The sequence below is a fragment of the Eucyclogobius newberryi genome, unplaced genomic scaffold (genome assembly GCF_026437365.1).
Source record: "Eucyclogobius newberryi isolate DKJ021-1_F unplaced genomic scaffold, fEucNew1.0.hap1 SCAF_19, whole genome shotgun sequence".
In the NCBI taxonomy this organism is placed as follows: Eukaryota; Metazoa; Chordata; class Actinopteri; order Gobiiformes; family Gobiidae; genus Eucyclogobius; species Eucyclogobius newberryi.
In genome coordinates this window covers 24,203,147-24,217,920 of record NW_027315823.1, presented here as the reverse complement: position 1 = coordinate 24,217,920, position 14,774 = coordinate 24,203,147, and the positions used below count along the sequence as shown (strand labels likewise).

General features: G+C 43.4%; 1 protein-coding gene across 1 annotated transcript in view; it reads right to left on the bottom strand.

Annotated features, from left to right (window-relative positions):
• Positions 1-6,804: 6,804 nt before the first annotated feature.
• fbxo42 (F-box protein 42) overlaps positions 6,805-14,774 on the bottom strand; it is a 49,362-nt gene continuing 41,392 nt past the window's right edge. Inside the window, exon 11 of the transcript XR_011927852.1 lies at positions 6,805-6,814. The gene's annotated coding sequence lies outside the window, so the exon portion shown is untranslated. The remainder of the gene's footprint in view (positions 6,815-14,774) is intronic.

Genomic DNA, 14,774 nt, shown 5'->3' with positions numbered 1-14,774 from the left:
TGCTGCAGCTGCTCCTCCATCCTCCTCTTGTAGTCGGCTTCAGCCTGCCTGATCTTCCTCCTCAGCTTTTTCTGCACAGTCCTCAGCTCCTCCTTGTTCCCTGACCTGAACCTCTCTTCTTCTCCTTCAACAGAGCCTTCAGTTCACGGGTAATCCATGGCTTGTTGTTTGGAAAACACCGCACCGTCCGGGAGGGAACAATGTTCTCAAAACAGAAGTTGATGTAGTCCGTGATGCACTCTCTGATGGTGTTGATGTCCTCCCCATGGCCGTAAAGCTCAGTCCAGACAGTGGTGCTGAAGCAGTCCCTCAGAGCCTCCTCGCTCTCAGCAGACCATATCCTCACCACACGGGACACCACAGGCTGCCTGCGCATGATGGGTTCATACACAGGCCTCAGATGTACAAGGTTGTGGTCCGAGCTGCCCAGGGGAGGGAGGGGGGAAGAAGAACAAGCCTCTTTGGTGTTGGCAAAAAACAAGTCCAATGTTCTATTGTTTCTGGTGGGGCAGGTGACATACTGGGTGTATGTTGGTAGAACAGAAGAGGGAGAAGCGTTGTTAAAGTCACCAGAGATGAGGAAGAGAGCCTGTGGATGCTGTGTTTGCAGCCTACGTGCAGCCTAAGTGCAGGAGAGCAGTGCTTCACAAGCATATTCAGCATTGGCAGACGGGGCCACATAGACTACGATCAAAATCACATGCGAGAACTCCCGGGGCAGATAATATGGCCTCATGCCAATAGCCAATAGTTCAATATCCGAGACTTTGTAATCTCATACAGCTTACACAACTGCTGGATGAGAGTGCTCTCAAAGTTTCGTCCCTGGTCCGAGTGTATGCGTGCCGGCACACCAAACTTTGCAAACCACTCTGTGACCAGGACTTGCGCCCAGGGCCGGCCCAGCCTATAAGCGAACTAAGCAGCCGCGTAGGGCCTCGAGGCGTTAATAGGCCCCCCAATCTGGCAACCCGTCTTATGCGAAGTGCAAGCGCAGCGTGCGCCACTAGTGTAGTAGCGCTGCTGGCGCGGCAGCGCACACAACTGTAACATATAACGCACAAACTGCATTTATTTGTAATGACAATCTGGCAACCAAGACACCAACCCTGCGCTGATTGGGCAACTTCATTGTGCACGAGGAGATCGAGAGCAAAACATAAACACAACACAACGTGGTCATCATGTCCAGAGGAATATATCCCCCCGATGCCGAAAAACGAAAGAAGAAACTTCTTGACGATGTAAAGAAACTGCAAACTCAACAACACTCTCCAGGTATTGAACTTCTCTTACAAAGAGACGGTTAATGCTGCTGTTTGAAACAACACGATTCTGTCACGTTAGTTCGCTCAGGCTGGAGGCGACGAGAGCTCTGCCCCGCGCACAATAATATGTCTGAATGAAAGATAATAAGCTTCACATTTACACCAGCCCCGTAGTGTCAGCTGCAGGTGAGGCCGGTGAGGGGCGTCTGTGCCCCGGGTCACTAAGAGGCGGAGATCCGGTCCGGACGAGCGCCGTCTCGTCCAGAACCTCTGACGTGAGACTTTGGAGTGAACAGTGTGCGGCCCCTGCCCCGGGCAGGGGCCGCATGACTTGCACCAACCTCCAGAATGAATGGGAGGGAGCAGTCAGCGTAGGCAAAGTACCGGGGCCGTGGTGAGCTTGGCTTTTAAGGCCTCAAAGCTCTGCTGACATTCTGTGGTCCAGGGTCCAGTAGCACAGGCCGTTTCCTTGACCGTTTATCAGTCAGTTCAGCAACTCTACGGTGTTTGCTAACTGCTAAAATAATCCTTGATTTTTGGCGGAAAACATTCCTTAAAATTCAAAAAGGGATAAATTGAAAAAGTAAAAGGTGTGCGTGTTACCTGGAGACTCAATCTACTATAATAACTTGGGTTTGACTTTCTAGGTCAGCTGACTTAGGAGCTATTGAAAAGAATCCTTTTCTTTTGACAAAAAATATTCCTTAAAAATCTACAAAGGGTTAATTTGAAAAAGTAAAAGGTGTGCGTGATACCTGGAGACCACAACTACTATAATCACTTGGGTTTGACTTTCTAGGTCAGCTGACTTAGGAGCTCTTGAAAAGAATCCTTGTTTTTTGACAAAAAATATTCCTTAAAAATCAACAAAGGATTAATTTGAAAAAGTAAAAGGTGTGCGTGATACCTGGAGACCACAACTACTATAATCACTTAGCATTTACTATCTAGGTTTGCTAACTTAGGAGCTATTGAAAAGAATCCTTGTTTTTTGACGAAAAATATTCTTTAAAAATCAACAAAGGATCAATTTGAAAAAGTAAAAGGTGTGCGTGATACCTGGACACTCAATCTACTATAATAACTTGGGGTTGACTTTCTAGGTCAGCTGACTTAGGAGTTATTGAAGAGAATCCTTGATTTTTGACGAAAAATATTCCTTAAAAATCTATAAAGGGTTAAGTTGAAAAAGTAAAAGGTGTGCGTGATACCTGGAGACCACAACTACTATAATCACTTAGCTTTTACTATCTAGGTTTGCTAACTTAGGAGCTATTGAAAAGAATCCTTGTTTTTTGACGAAAAATATTCATTAAAAATCTACAAAGGGTTAAATAGAAAAGGTAAAAGGTGTGCGTGATACCTGGAGACCACAACTACTATAATCACTTAGCATTTACTATTTAGGTTTGCTAACTTAGGAGCTATTGAAAAGAATCCTTGTTTTTTGACGAAAAATATTCCTTAAAAATCTACAAAGGGTTAATTTGAAAAAGTAAAAGGTGTGCGTTGTACCTGGAGACTCAAACTACTATAATCACTTAGCGTTTACTATCTAGGTTCGCTCATTTAGGAGCTATTGAAAATAATCCTTGTTTTTTGACTAAAAATATTCTTTAAAAATCTACAAAGGGTTATTTTTTTAGCCCAAAAGGACTATGACATCTAGGATTAGCAACTTGGATTCATGCTCAATGTTGTTGTTTTTTTTGTTTTTTTATAAACATGTTTATATTTTTTTAAGATAACAAACGGTACTTTAGAGACGGTCCCTAACTGGCGTACCAAGCGGCACTTCAGCGCGCAGCTCCCTGTGTCGAGCTACTGCAGGCGGGGCACACTCAGAGGAAGCTCCCGCTCTAGTTCCGGAGGCGAATATCCAACGTCCAACGTGAAACTAACTTCACCGCGGTCTTTAGACTTCACTCTTTAGCGGCTGGTCCATTAAGGGCACTGGGGCGCTGCCACCCGTCAATCTGCCAACTACGTAAACATTTTTTGTGTCTAAAAACAATATAATTTATTCAGAAATATCTTATATCCTTATTAGTGTAAATGTGTAAAATAATAATATATATCCATATATATATCTATAAATAGATATAGATGTATACTTTGTTTGCGCGCCGCGTGGCCTGCGGCTTGGCGCAGCCTGAGTCACTTTTCTACGTACCCTTGGGGCGGTTTGAAAAGCGCCCCAGAGCCCCATAGAAAAGCAATGGGTATTTTTAGCCAATCAAATCACAATCAAAAGTGACTACGTCACTATATGGTTTTCGCCATAGGAAAATAGACTGATGGGCGCTTTTGAACGTAGTAGTTACGCCATGGAGCTACGTTTTTTACGCTAGAGATAGACATGTGCGCACGCCTAAAATACTCCTCCTCACCTTCAAAGCTCTTCACCACCTTGCCCCCCCCTACCTGTCTGACCTCCTCATCCCCCACCGCCCCACCCGAGCTCTCCGATCCTCCTCCTCTCTCACCCTGACTGCACCAACATCCCGACTCAAAACTTTTGGCGACAGAGCATTCTCCCGAACAGCACCCCGACTCTGGAACTCCCTCCCCCAACCTGTCCGCCACTCTCCCTCACTCACAACATTCAAATCCCGCCTAAAAACATACCTCTTCACCCAAGCCTATGACCTCCCCTACCCCTAGCCTCCTCTACCCCATTGCCTACTCTTCTACCCCCTGTTACATCCCCATCTTTTTCTCTCTACTTCTTCTGTCTTGTCTTGTTCATTTTATCTGTATATTAATGTGTATTGTACGTGTTGTCCCCCCTGTCTGTAAATACCCCCCCCCTTTTTTATTATGTTCAGCGTCTTTGGGTCACTGAAAAACGCTATATAAATAAAAGTTCTTATTATTATTAGGCCCGAGCGCCACAAGCTGGCGAGAGGCCTATTAATCTCGTAAGGCCGTGCGAAGCACGGCTGCGAAAGTGCGCACGTAGTGCGCACGAAATCGAGCGCGAAGCGCTCGCCCACTTCCAAACACTCACTAACGCACTCCTTCACTCATGCACGCTTTATATGGGGATGACGACCGCGAAGCGGTCGTCATCCCCATATAAAGCACTCATTTGCGCTAAGTAGCTCACGAATACGTTCCCCATCTCTTGCATGTTCCGTGCATATAAGCATGTAATGCAAAAATTGAACATTATTACTGTATAGAGGGCCAAAAACACAAAGTGGGCGGAGCCCACTCAAAATTAACGAAAGTACCCGTCAGTGACCAGGGACCCACACCATGAGGTAGGAAAGCGCGAGCGCTTTCCGAAAATGTATAGTTTATGATATTTGAAAAATGGGAAACATTGTTTTCGCATCGGAATATTATTAGGCCCGAGCCCCAGCAGGGGGAGGGCCTATTGCTCCCGCAACGCTGCCGAAGGCAGCGTTGCAACTGTACCAAACATGCGGGCGCAGCCCGCATGTTTGGTACCCCGTCGCCCCTGGCAAGTACAGTGAACTAGCCCATGCCGAAGGCATGGATCATGCATACTTACTCCTGCTATGACAGAAATAGTCAACAATTAGTGAATGGGCGTAGCCCATTCACTAATTGTTGACAACAGCAGCGCGAAGCGCTGCATTCCTCCAAAAACCCTCCTGGCATCGTCCCGTATGCGAGAATCCATGCCGCAGGCATGGGCCATGCTTGTATCTGCTCAAATCAATGGAAGTCTATGGGGAGTGGGCGGGGCATCCCGACGGAATAGGGAGTGACGAGCGCGTAAGCGCTCGTAATGATAATTCCACCCCATGGCGGCATCGGGAAGGCTTAGAGCTTTCAAACGATGTATCATTTGTTGTTATAGTAAAAACGGCTATATTGTTTTTGCTAAAAATATTATTATTATTATTATTATTTTTCTTGTTCTTCTTCAGCGCTTTGATCTCTAATTTGACCCCCTGAACATGCTCAAAAACTCACCAAACTTTGCCCAAAATTCAGAATCGGTGAAAAATTTTATTTTTTCTGGGCCATTTTTTTTTTCGTTAAAAAATGGCGCGACAGCGCCACCGACAAAAGTCAAAATACATTGCGCCTATGGGAGACGCCCCGAGGTCAACTTTGGCGTAAAGCTACGAAATTCGGGACACGCATTCCTCTCGTGAGGATAAACAAAAAAAACATTGTGGCCACGCCCCCAAACTTACCCTATGGCCGCCATCTTCCTTTGAAAATGAAAACAAGCTGAGTTAGCCATTTTGTTTACGTCAAACTTTGACGAACTCCTCCTAGGGCGTTTTGCCCACCGACTTCAAAATCGGCGTACGTCCTCTGGACAAGTGGGGCATCTAAAGTTATTCAATTTTTTGAGATACCTTTTACGGTCTGTGTGCGGCGCAGCCGCAAAGTTGGACAACTTATTTTGGAATATTGCAGGTCTAAAAATTGCTCCCATTTGATCAAAACCAGTCCGATTAGGACCAAATTTGAATCAGTTGTTAAACTTTCTAGTTTGGACCAGTTTAGGCTGACAAAATTGAAATGGCAGTGATAGCGCCCCCTACAGAGTGACCTTTAAATTAACATTGAAGGTCAAAAATTAGTTTTACCAAAATTGTCTAAACTTTACCCAAAATTCTATTTTGCCGTCCCGATCACAAAAGCCAATCACAAAAATGCCTAAATTTTTACGCCGTAGTCGTAGCGATGACAGAAACCTCCCATGTTATCCCTATGGGAAAACCACAAAATCTCTCAAATTACCACATTTTTATGTTTTACACTTTAACGAAGTCCTCCTAGTGCGTTTTGCCCACCAACCTCAAAATCGGTGTACGTCCTCTAGACAAGTGGTGTATCTAAAGTTATCCAAATTTTAAGGATAACTTTTACGGTCTTTGTGCGACGGAGCCGCAAACGTTTCCCAGAATTCTGACTATTTGGCCTTCAGAGTGGCCTATAAACAATAGAGTTTTTCCAAATGACATGATATTTTGAACAAAATTCTAATTTGCCATCCTGATCATAAAAGTATGAGAGCCAAAGTCATATTTTGTACGGCGTAACCGTAGCGTTGACAGAAACATCCCATGTTATCCTTATGGGAAAATCGTAGAATCGCTCAAATCACCACATTTTTACGCTTCACACTTTAATGAACTCCTCCTAGGGCGATTGTCCGATCAAGTTCATATTTGGAGAATATCATCTACACAAGCGGGGCATCAAAACTTACCCATATTTTGATTCTAAGTGCTACGGTCTCTGTGTGGCGGACCCGCAAATATATGTCAGAAATGGGAAAACAGCGAAATCTCTAAAATCACCACATTTTTACGCTTCACACTTTAACGAACTCCTCCTAGGGCGATTGCCCGATCAAGCTCATATTTGGGGAAAATCATCTACACAAACGGGGCATCAAAAGTTATCCATATTTTGATTTTAAGTGGTACGGTCTCTGTGCCGTGGAGCTGCAAATATACTGTCACAAATGGGAAAAACGCCAAATCCTTGAAATGTTCACATTTACGCTTCACACTTTAACAAACTCCTCCGTGGGCAATAGCTCGATCAAGCTTTACTTTGGGAAAAATCATCTACACAAGCGGGGCATCAAAAGGTATCCATATTTTTATTCCAAGTGCTACGGTCTCTGTGCGGCGGCGCAGCAAATTTGACTGACACTTGTGTTCATTTGCACAAGATTGGCCATGTCCAATGTGTCGCCGTCTGTCAAGTTCTTTTTTTATTCAAGACACAATAAGGGCGCCATCTTTATCAAGTCAAAAGCGCAGAGTCGGAAGGCCGGCGGCCCGCGAGGGCCGTTGGATGCCGCTTGCGGCTTTAATTCTTTCTTCTTCTTCTTCTTCTTCTCGGGACCAACCCCCCTATTTTTCACCCAGTGAACATTGACGAAAAGTCACAAAAATGTTCACACCTCTAAAAATCGTGCCTCTCTACATTCTGGCTATTTCCCTTTTCTAAAATAAAAAAAATTGGCGCGTCAGCGCCCCCAAATGTACCAAAAATGCATTGAGAGATGGGAAATGACTCAAAAAAAATCTGATCGTAGAATCATGAAATTTGGCGCAGAGGTAGATGGTGACAAGAGAAGTAAAAAATATTATTACGGCAACGCCGTCCGCCCAACCAAATGTCGGCCATATTGCTTCAAAAATGGCTAAACATGACTTCGGAGTTTTTCCAAACGTCATACTTTTACGAACTCCTCCCAGGGCGTTGGCCCTAAAAAGCTGAAATTTGGTGAAAATACTACTGAGGAGTGGGACATCAAAAGTTATCCAAATTACATTGATACCTCTCACGGTCTCTGTGCGGCGAAGCCGCAAACTGTAGCTAGAATTTCAGAAATCTCCCATATTTAAAATTTCTGCCGTTTGCGCAGATAAAGTCCGAATTGCGTCAAATTAGAATCAGTTGTTAAACTCTTTGCCCTAAACCTACTTGAAGTGAAATAAATTCATTTGGCGCCACAGCGCCCCCTACAGATTTTATATGGAGGTTAAATGTTTAGTTTTGCGAAATTATATGAAATTTGACACACAACTCAATTTTAGCATCCCCATCAAAAAATTAAATGAGACCCATGTCATAATTGTTATGGCGTTGCCGTAACGATGACCGAAACCTTTCATGTTATTCCAATGGGGAAATCGCCAGAACATGTTTACACTTTAGACTTTCACAAACTCCTCCCAGGGCGTCAGCCCTATTAACCAGAAATTTGGTGAGACTCATCTTCAGGACCATCAAAAGTTATCCACATTTTCATTCAAAAAGTCACGGTGTCTGTGCGGCAAAGCTGCACATTTTGCCAAGAATTCAAAATAAAATAGCTTTTTGATGGTAAAACAAAGGGGAGAAGATGTGACAGCGTCACAGATTCAGCAGTAGGCGTTAGCGCCCCCTCCTCTTGCGGCGTGGCGGCGGTGTGGCGGCGGCGTGGCGAGGACCGATCATTGCCGCTTGCGGCTATATTTATTATTATTATTATATGGAAGTGCCACACACCATGTTTTCTGTGTTTACGTCTTAAAACTGCATCTACAGACGTCTGTGTACAAAAAGTACATCCAAAACGACTCAGAATGAGCTGCTCAACTGTTTGCTGGCTTTATTTGTGTTGAAGTGGAAGCGGCTAATTTCGTATCAATCCAAGTCGAGACATGTGATCTGTCAAACTCCGTGGTCCATTACCATGACAACATACACACTAAAGAGGACTGTTTATTTTAGTTTATTACTTGCATAAGGCTAACGCTAAGCATTAAGTATTGCTTGACTTCTATTAATAAAGATATGCTTTTGTTATTAGAAAGCCCATGAAAGAAAGCTATAAATGACATGTCTTTAACTTTCCAATAGCAATAATGTCTCTGATGATTAACCTGTTACCACCCACCTGTCCGCCGGCGAGCATTTTCTATATCTCAAATATTCTCTTACATCATCACTTTTATTTCCGTGGTCAATACCAGCAAGCCATACATCCTTTTAAAGCTTATTTTCTCAACAAAACGAATATGTCATTGATTTACATTGAATAATATGCCCCAAGAAGCAATTGCCAATAGTTTGTGAGAAAGTCTCAACTGTTACAAACGCATGTCCTACCTGTTTGCTGTTTATGACGGACGAAACGGCTTTAATTCTGTACATTCTTGTACTCAGTCTGTCCGTAAGGAATCATTGAAAAACAATATCCACTTGTATTTTTCCTGAAGTTATCCGATTTCGAGATATTGTCAAGTAAACAAACTTTTCTTCGTTTCTCGCCGGAGGAGAATGCGCTTGTCCGCCGCATTTCTCCGTCTATAACAAATGACCTGTTTGACCTATAAAATAATGTTGGGTATCCTTCTTTTCCTCAGACTGTTAGCTACAGAATGAGACCATCCACGGGTTTGTTTGCTACAGCCTCCGCAAAAAAAAAATGCGCCGCTTGCAACGCACATGGATTAGTCTGTTTACATCTAAATAGCGCCGCATGCTAATGACGTAGCAGAATTTGATTGACATATTATTCTAGCCAATAAGAATAGCTTTAGAAAGAGGGGCGGGACAAAGGGCTTATTGACACAGAATCTTCTGTATTCTCGTGCGTAAGGCTCCGGGAAGGCTGTAAAGAGCCAGATTTCTCGGCAGGATTTTGCGCATAACGTTTTCTGATTTTATTAGCCTTTTGGACGTGCATTTTGTTAGATATATGTATTATTATACTAATACAAAAATAAAATAAAAATATTATATATATATTTTTTTTTTAACCTCTATATGGGAAATTCATGGGTAAACTCATATTTACACATTTTCACATATATTGTTTTTAGCAGTTATAATTGCTATTAGTGGCCTACAAAACATCAAAATGTATGTTTTATGATCATAGAGGAGCTAAAATTGTAATAAAACAGTTTGGCACAGTTGGCACATATTTGGATCACTTGTTTCCGAATATACTTTTTGATACAAAAAGGTCAACAGCACCAAAATGCCTGTTCCTAGAGATCTGAAACTTTACACAGTTGTTGTCAACAAGATAAACATCATGTACAGTGAACAGCATATGCACACAATGAAGTATGTCATGCTCAGGACCATTACAAATTAACAAGATTCAGGCGAGACTAAAAAAGGATGTTTTGTTTATGTTTGGGCCTCTATAGTGTAAGTTCTGAAGCCCTGACAGTGTTCATGTGCACATCTGCAGAAACTAGAAGGCCTAAGCTTTCTAATGATGCATCACACTTGCATGTGGGCCGTAAGATCCTCTTTTAATAAGCAGTGCCATTTGGGTATGTCCAACCATTGTGCACAGGGCGAAAATAGGTGGATGGTGTCAAGAAATTAGACATACACCGATGCTATTCCTTAACACATAGAGAACACAATTCAACTTAGAATATGAAACAACACAGAAATATCAGACATTTGTATGGCAAGCTTGGGAGAAAACGCGGGGACTGATCACGCAAGCTGTGGTAAGCAGCCTGCGTGATCCTCCTGCGTCTCACCCCGTTTTTTCCCATGCTGGTTGGTTTTATTAGATATTCTGGAATAGGCGGGTCACATTTCTCATTGGTCAGCCTCACATCAAGGCACTTGGTATTTTTCTGTAGAGATAAAGCCTGCAAGGGGGGTGCAACTCCTCCCCCTGGGGCAACATTCTTTGGCCCATCTTTATGATACCTTCACAAATGCAGTTTGTCACACACCCGTTCTTCTCTTAGACTAATGATGCAGATAAAATATCACTATTATGCAGATAAAATACATCACAGAAACATAATCATATATTCACATTTTATCACATTTCCCTCCTGTTTATCAAAGCATTAGTCATATCTCATATGCCAAACACATTACTCTTTTCAGTTTTCAACATGTCTTTCATATAGGTGTTAAAATGACACTTTTACACACAAAAAGTTTATGCACAGTTCTCAAACATTGAAAACACTTCTTTTCTCTCGGCCCACAACATTTCTACAGCATTACTGTCCTAAATTTTGAGTCAGATTGGTCAATCTCTGTAATTCGACAAACAGACAATTTATCTTGTCTATAATTTTGTGCGGTGTGATGGGAAATATAGAAGTACAAGCGGAAAGCCCTTAAACCCGCTGCTCTCTGGTCAGTCACTTTGACTCGTCAGGGACCTCTCTGGACACCCCAATAGAATCAAATACATAGTATCAGGTGCTACTGGAACCAGATTGTCCACCAACCTCTCGACCTTGACCCTGCGGTATGGTTCTGGGTGATGCTGGTCACAAAAGAGATACACAGTGCCCTCAGCACTGTGTCTCCACATCACCATACGTCCTCGCTTGGTTTCTTAAGAGACCTTCTTCCGCTGCTCGCTTCGGTCACACCTATGACACATATGAACTGGTACATTTCCCATCTCAATTCATAATCTCATTAACATTGCATGTAGTTATGTTGTAGCAGATAAAAAAAGGCATTCTCTTAGTTAGTGCAAACAACTGTGGCTGTGGTGTAATATGCCATTGTGTTTCTTCAGCTACTGTCATGTCAATTGTACATTATACATTTCACATTACACATTTCATAACCTTTCATGTTGATCACTTATTTTCTTCCCTCTATATTCCATGTCTGTGTATGTTTCATTTCCCGGTATACACAGTTGTGTATGTTGATCGATTGTCCGGATTGTCCGGATTGTCCGGATTGTCCTGATTGTCCCGATTGTCCCGTGCATAATACAGGTGTTCAGCACCCATATTACCGTCATCGCTGTAATGATGATAACTGCTGATTCTTTTTTCACAGAGTATGGTACTCTGCGCACCGTAGCCTCTGGCTCTCGTTCATCGTAGCAGAGTATAGCACTTTGCGTACTGTAGAATCTGTGTCCTCATCCATTGTAGCAAAGTATCGTACTCTACCGTAGACTCTGGACAAAACTCATACAAATGAAGTCCTGCGTCTGCGATGTTATGGATCTGCCGCTGTGTTGTCCAGACATTTCTCTCACTTTCCCATGAGAGCACCCATGTTCTCGTCCCTCCAATGGTGAGGACGACACGGTGTGGCTCCGTCCACTTGGCTCGTCCACTTGGCTCGTCTCTGTAAACACCACATCTCCAACACGTTCTCTGCTGCGGTGATAAACAAAGTCTTTTCGACAGTTCAGTGTATTTCAAACAGTTTTCTTGTTTACAATTTTTTTTTTAGTAATTATTGATTCGGAATATTTGTTTACACGTACATATCCCTCCTTTTTGAAATATTGGCCTTGCCCATTTCTCAAACTACTACATAATTCTACATTTAAACAAAATTCAATAATCCAAATAGTTTACAACATTCACTAATCCAAGATGTAATCAAGGAAGAGATGGAATTGCGTCTGTCTTCAACTCCGCAATGTCACCTCTTGACCTTTCACAGTTCAGTGGTCACATCCCTGGCTGAGCCCCCCCTTCCACGGCGCTGGGCCCCCACCCTGTGTGTCTGTAATCCGACCCTGCCAAACCTATCTGTTTTACCACTATTTGTTTCAAACTTAAAATGTTTCAAACTCTAAATGTTTCAAACTCTAAATGTCGCAAACTCTACGTGTTTCACGTATGCGCGCGTATGTATGTATGTATGTGTGTGCAATACAAATACATCAAACTATAATAATTATTTATTATAATTCCCCCGTTGAGCTGGCCTTAAGGGTCAGTTCACAACTTAGAGTATTAACATCAAATTTCACATCTCCTCTGTGGGTGTGGCCTGCATAAGGTCACACATCTAATGTAATATGTTCTAATCTTCTATATGTGCTTCAGGTGAGTTCCAAACTCAATCTCTCACACCTGCTCATGTGGTGCTTTACAAACATTGTGTATTAGTTTGTTCTAGCAAGTCTATATGTGTATTAAAAAGCAAAATGATTCCAAACCTTCCCCTTGTCCATAAGGCACGTCTCTTTTTATCAACCCTTTTTTCCCCTTGTTCCCTACTTTCTTTGTCTTTCCTTTGTCTCTCATCACATCTTCCTCTCTGTCTTTCCTTCTGTCTTCCCTCTGTCTTCCTCTTGTAACAGAGGAAACACCCATTTCCAAATTTCTAAACCTGTTTTTTCTACTCTTACCCTCACTTGTAACCTGCTTTTACTTTCTCTCTTTCTTGTAGTCTAACCATCTCTTGCCTCCGTCCTGAGTCCTATAATGTTTAAGTCCTGTTATCACTGGTTTCATAACTTCTATAGCGTCTAAATTTAGATGATATTGTCTAATTTAAATCTATTCAATTCTTGATTGAATCTCCACAATCCTTCAGGTGTTCACTTTAGAATGTCAAATTCTTTCCCTGTTAATGTTACTTTTCCTATTACTCATCAATCAACCCTCCCTGAGGTGTAACCTCTTGGTGTCCCTGTGATCCGTCAAGATAACAACATCTGCTCCATCCTGAGTCCTCCAGATTCTTTGCCAGTCAATAGCCCCTTATCTCTGACTATCCTTTATGACTTGGTGTCCTTTGCCTTTAGTTAATGACACACAGTCATGTCTTTCCAAGGAGGACATCAAGCACGAGGTTTCCTCATGATAATACAAATAAATAAGTTACTGATATAACTTTTACTATCACTTTACTTACTGCCCGTTCTATGTTCAAAAACATCAGTAGTCACCCATTTCAAAATAAAATGACGGAAATAGCCTCATGCGGTCCCAGAGGATTTATAGGGACAGCAGCGTCTTGATATTCACAGAGACCTGGTTAACAGCAGAAATGCCAGACTCTATTGTAGGTTTGGACAATTTTCATCTGCTGCGGGCGGACAGAACGAAAGAATGCTTGAAGAAAAGAGGAGGCGGTCTGGCGGTGTATGTGAACACGAGCTGGTCCAAACCCGAACACTGCACAGTGAGGGAGCAGCTATGTAACAAGGATATTAAACTATTGGCTATTGGCATGAGGCCATACTATCTGCCCCGGGAGTTCTCACATGTGATTTTGATCGCAGTCTATGTGGCTCCGTCTGTCAATGCTGAAAACTGCTCTCCTGCACTTGTAGGCTGCAAACACAGCATCCACAGGCTCTCTTCCTCATCTCTGGTGACTTTAACCACGCTTCTCCCTCTTCTGTTCTACCAACATACACCCAGTATGTTACCTGCCCCACCAGAGAGAATAGAACATTGGACTTGTTTTTTGCCAACACCAAGGAGGCTTATTCCTCTTCCCCCCTCCCTCCCCTGGGCAGCTCGGACCACAACCTTGTACATCTGAGGCCTGTGTATGAACCCATCGTGCGCAGGCAGCCTGTGGTGTCCCGTGAGGTGAGGATGTGGTCTGCTGAGAGCGAGGAGGCTCTGAGGGACTGCTTCAGCACCACTGTCTGGACTGAGCTTTATGACCCACATGGGGAGGACATCAACACCATCACAGAGTGCATCACGGACTACATCAACTTCTGTTTTGAGAACATTGTTCCCTCCCGGACGGTGCGGTGTTTTCCAAACAACAAGCCATGGATTAACCGTGAACTGAAGGCTCTGCTGAAGGAGAAGAAGAGAGCCTTCAGGTCAGGGAACAAGGAGGAGCTGAGGACTGTGCAGAAGGAGCTGAGGAGGAAGATCAGGCAGGCTGAGGCCGGCTACAAGAGGAGGATGGAGGAGCAGCTGCAGCAAAAGAACATTCAGGGAGTGTGGAGGAGCCTGAAAACCATCTCGGGCTTCAAAATCCCCCCTGCCCAGACAGAGGGGGATCTACAGTGGGTGAATGATTTAAATGCTCACTTCTTGAGATTTGATCGGTCACCCGCCCCTCCCCCTGCACAGCTGCATGCTCCCTCTTCCACAGCTGGACAATGCCCTGCATCTGTTCCTCTTCGCTTATCTGCCCCGGACCATCGGCTCCCCACTTCGCCTGGACTCACCCATCCCCCCAGCACACAGTCCCCCTGCCAACCACTGACTGTCACAGCAGCACAGGTGAGGAGTGAGCTGAAGAGGATTAAAGTGAGGAAGGCAGCAGGACCTGATG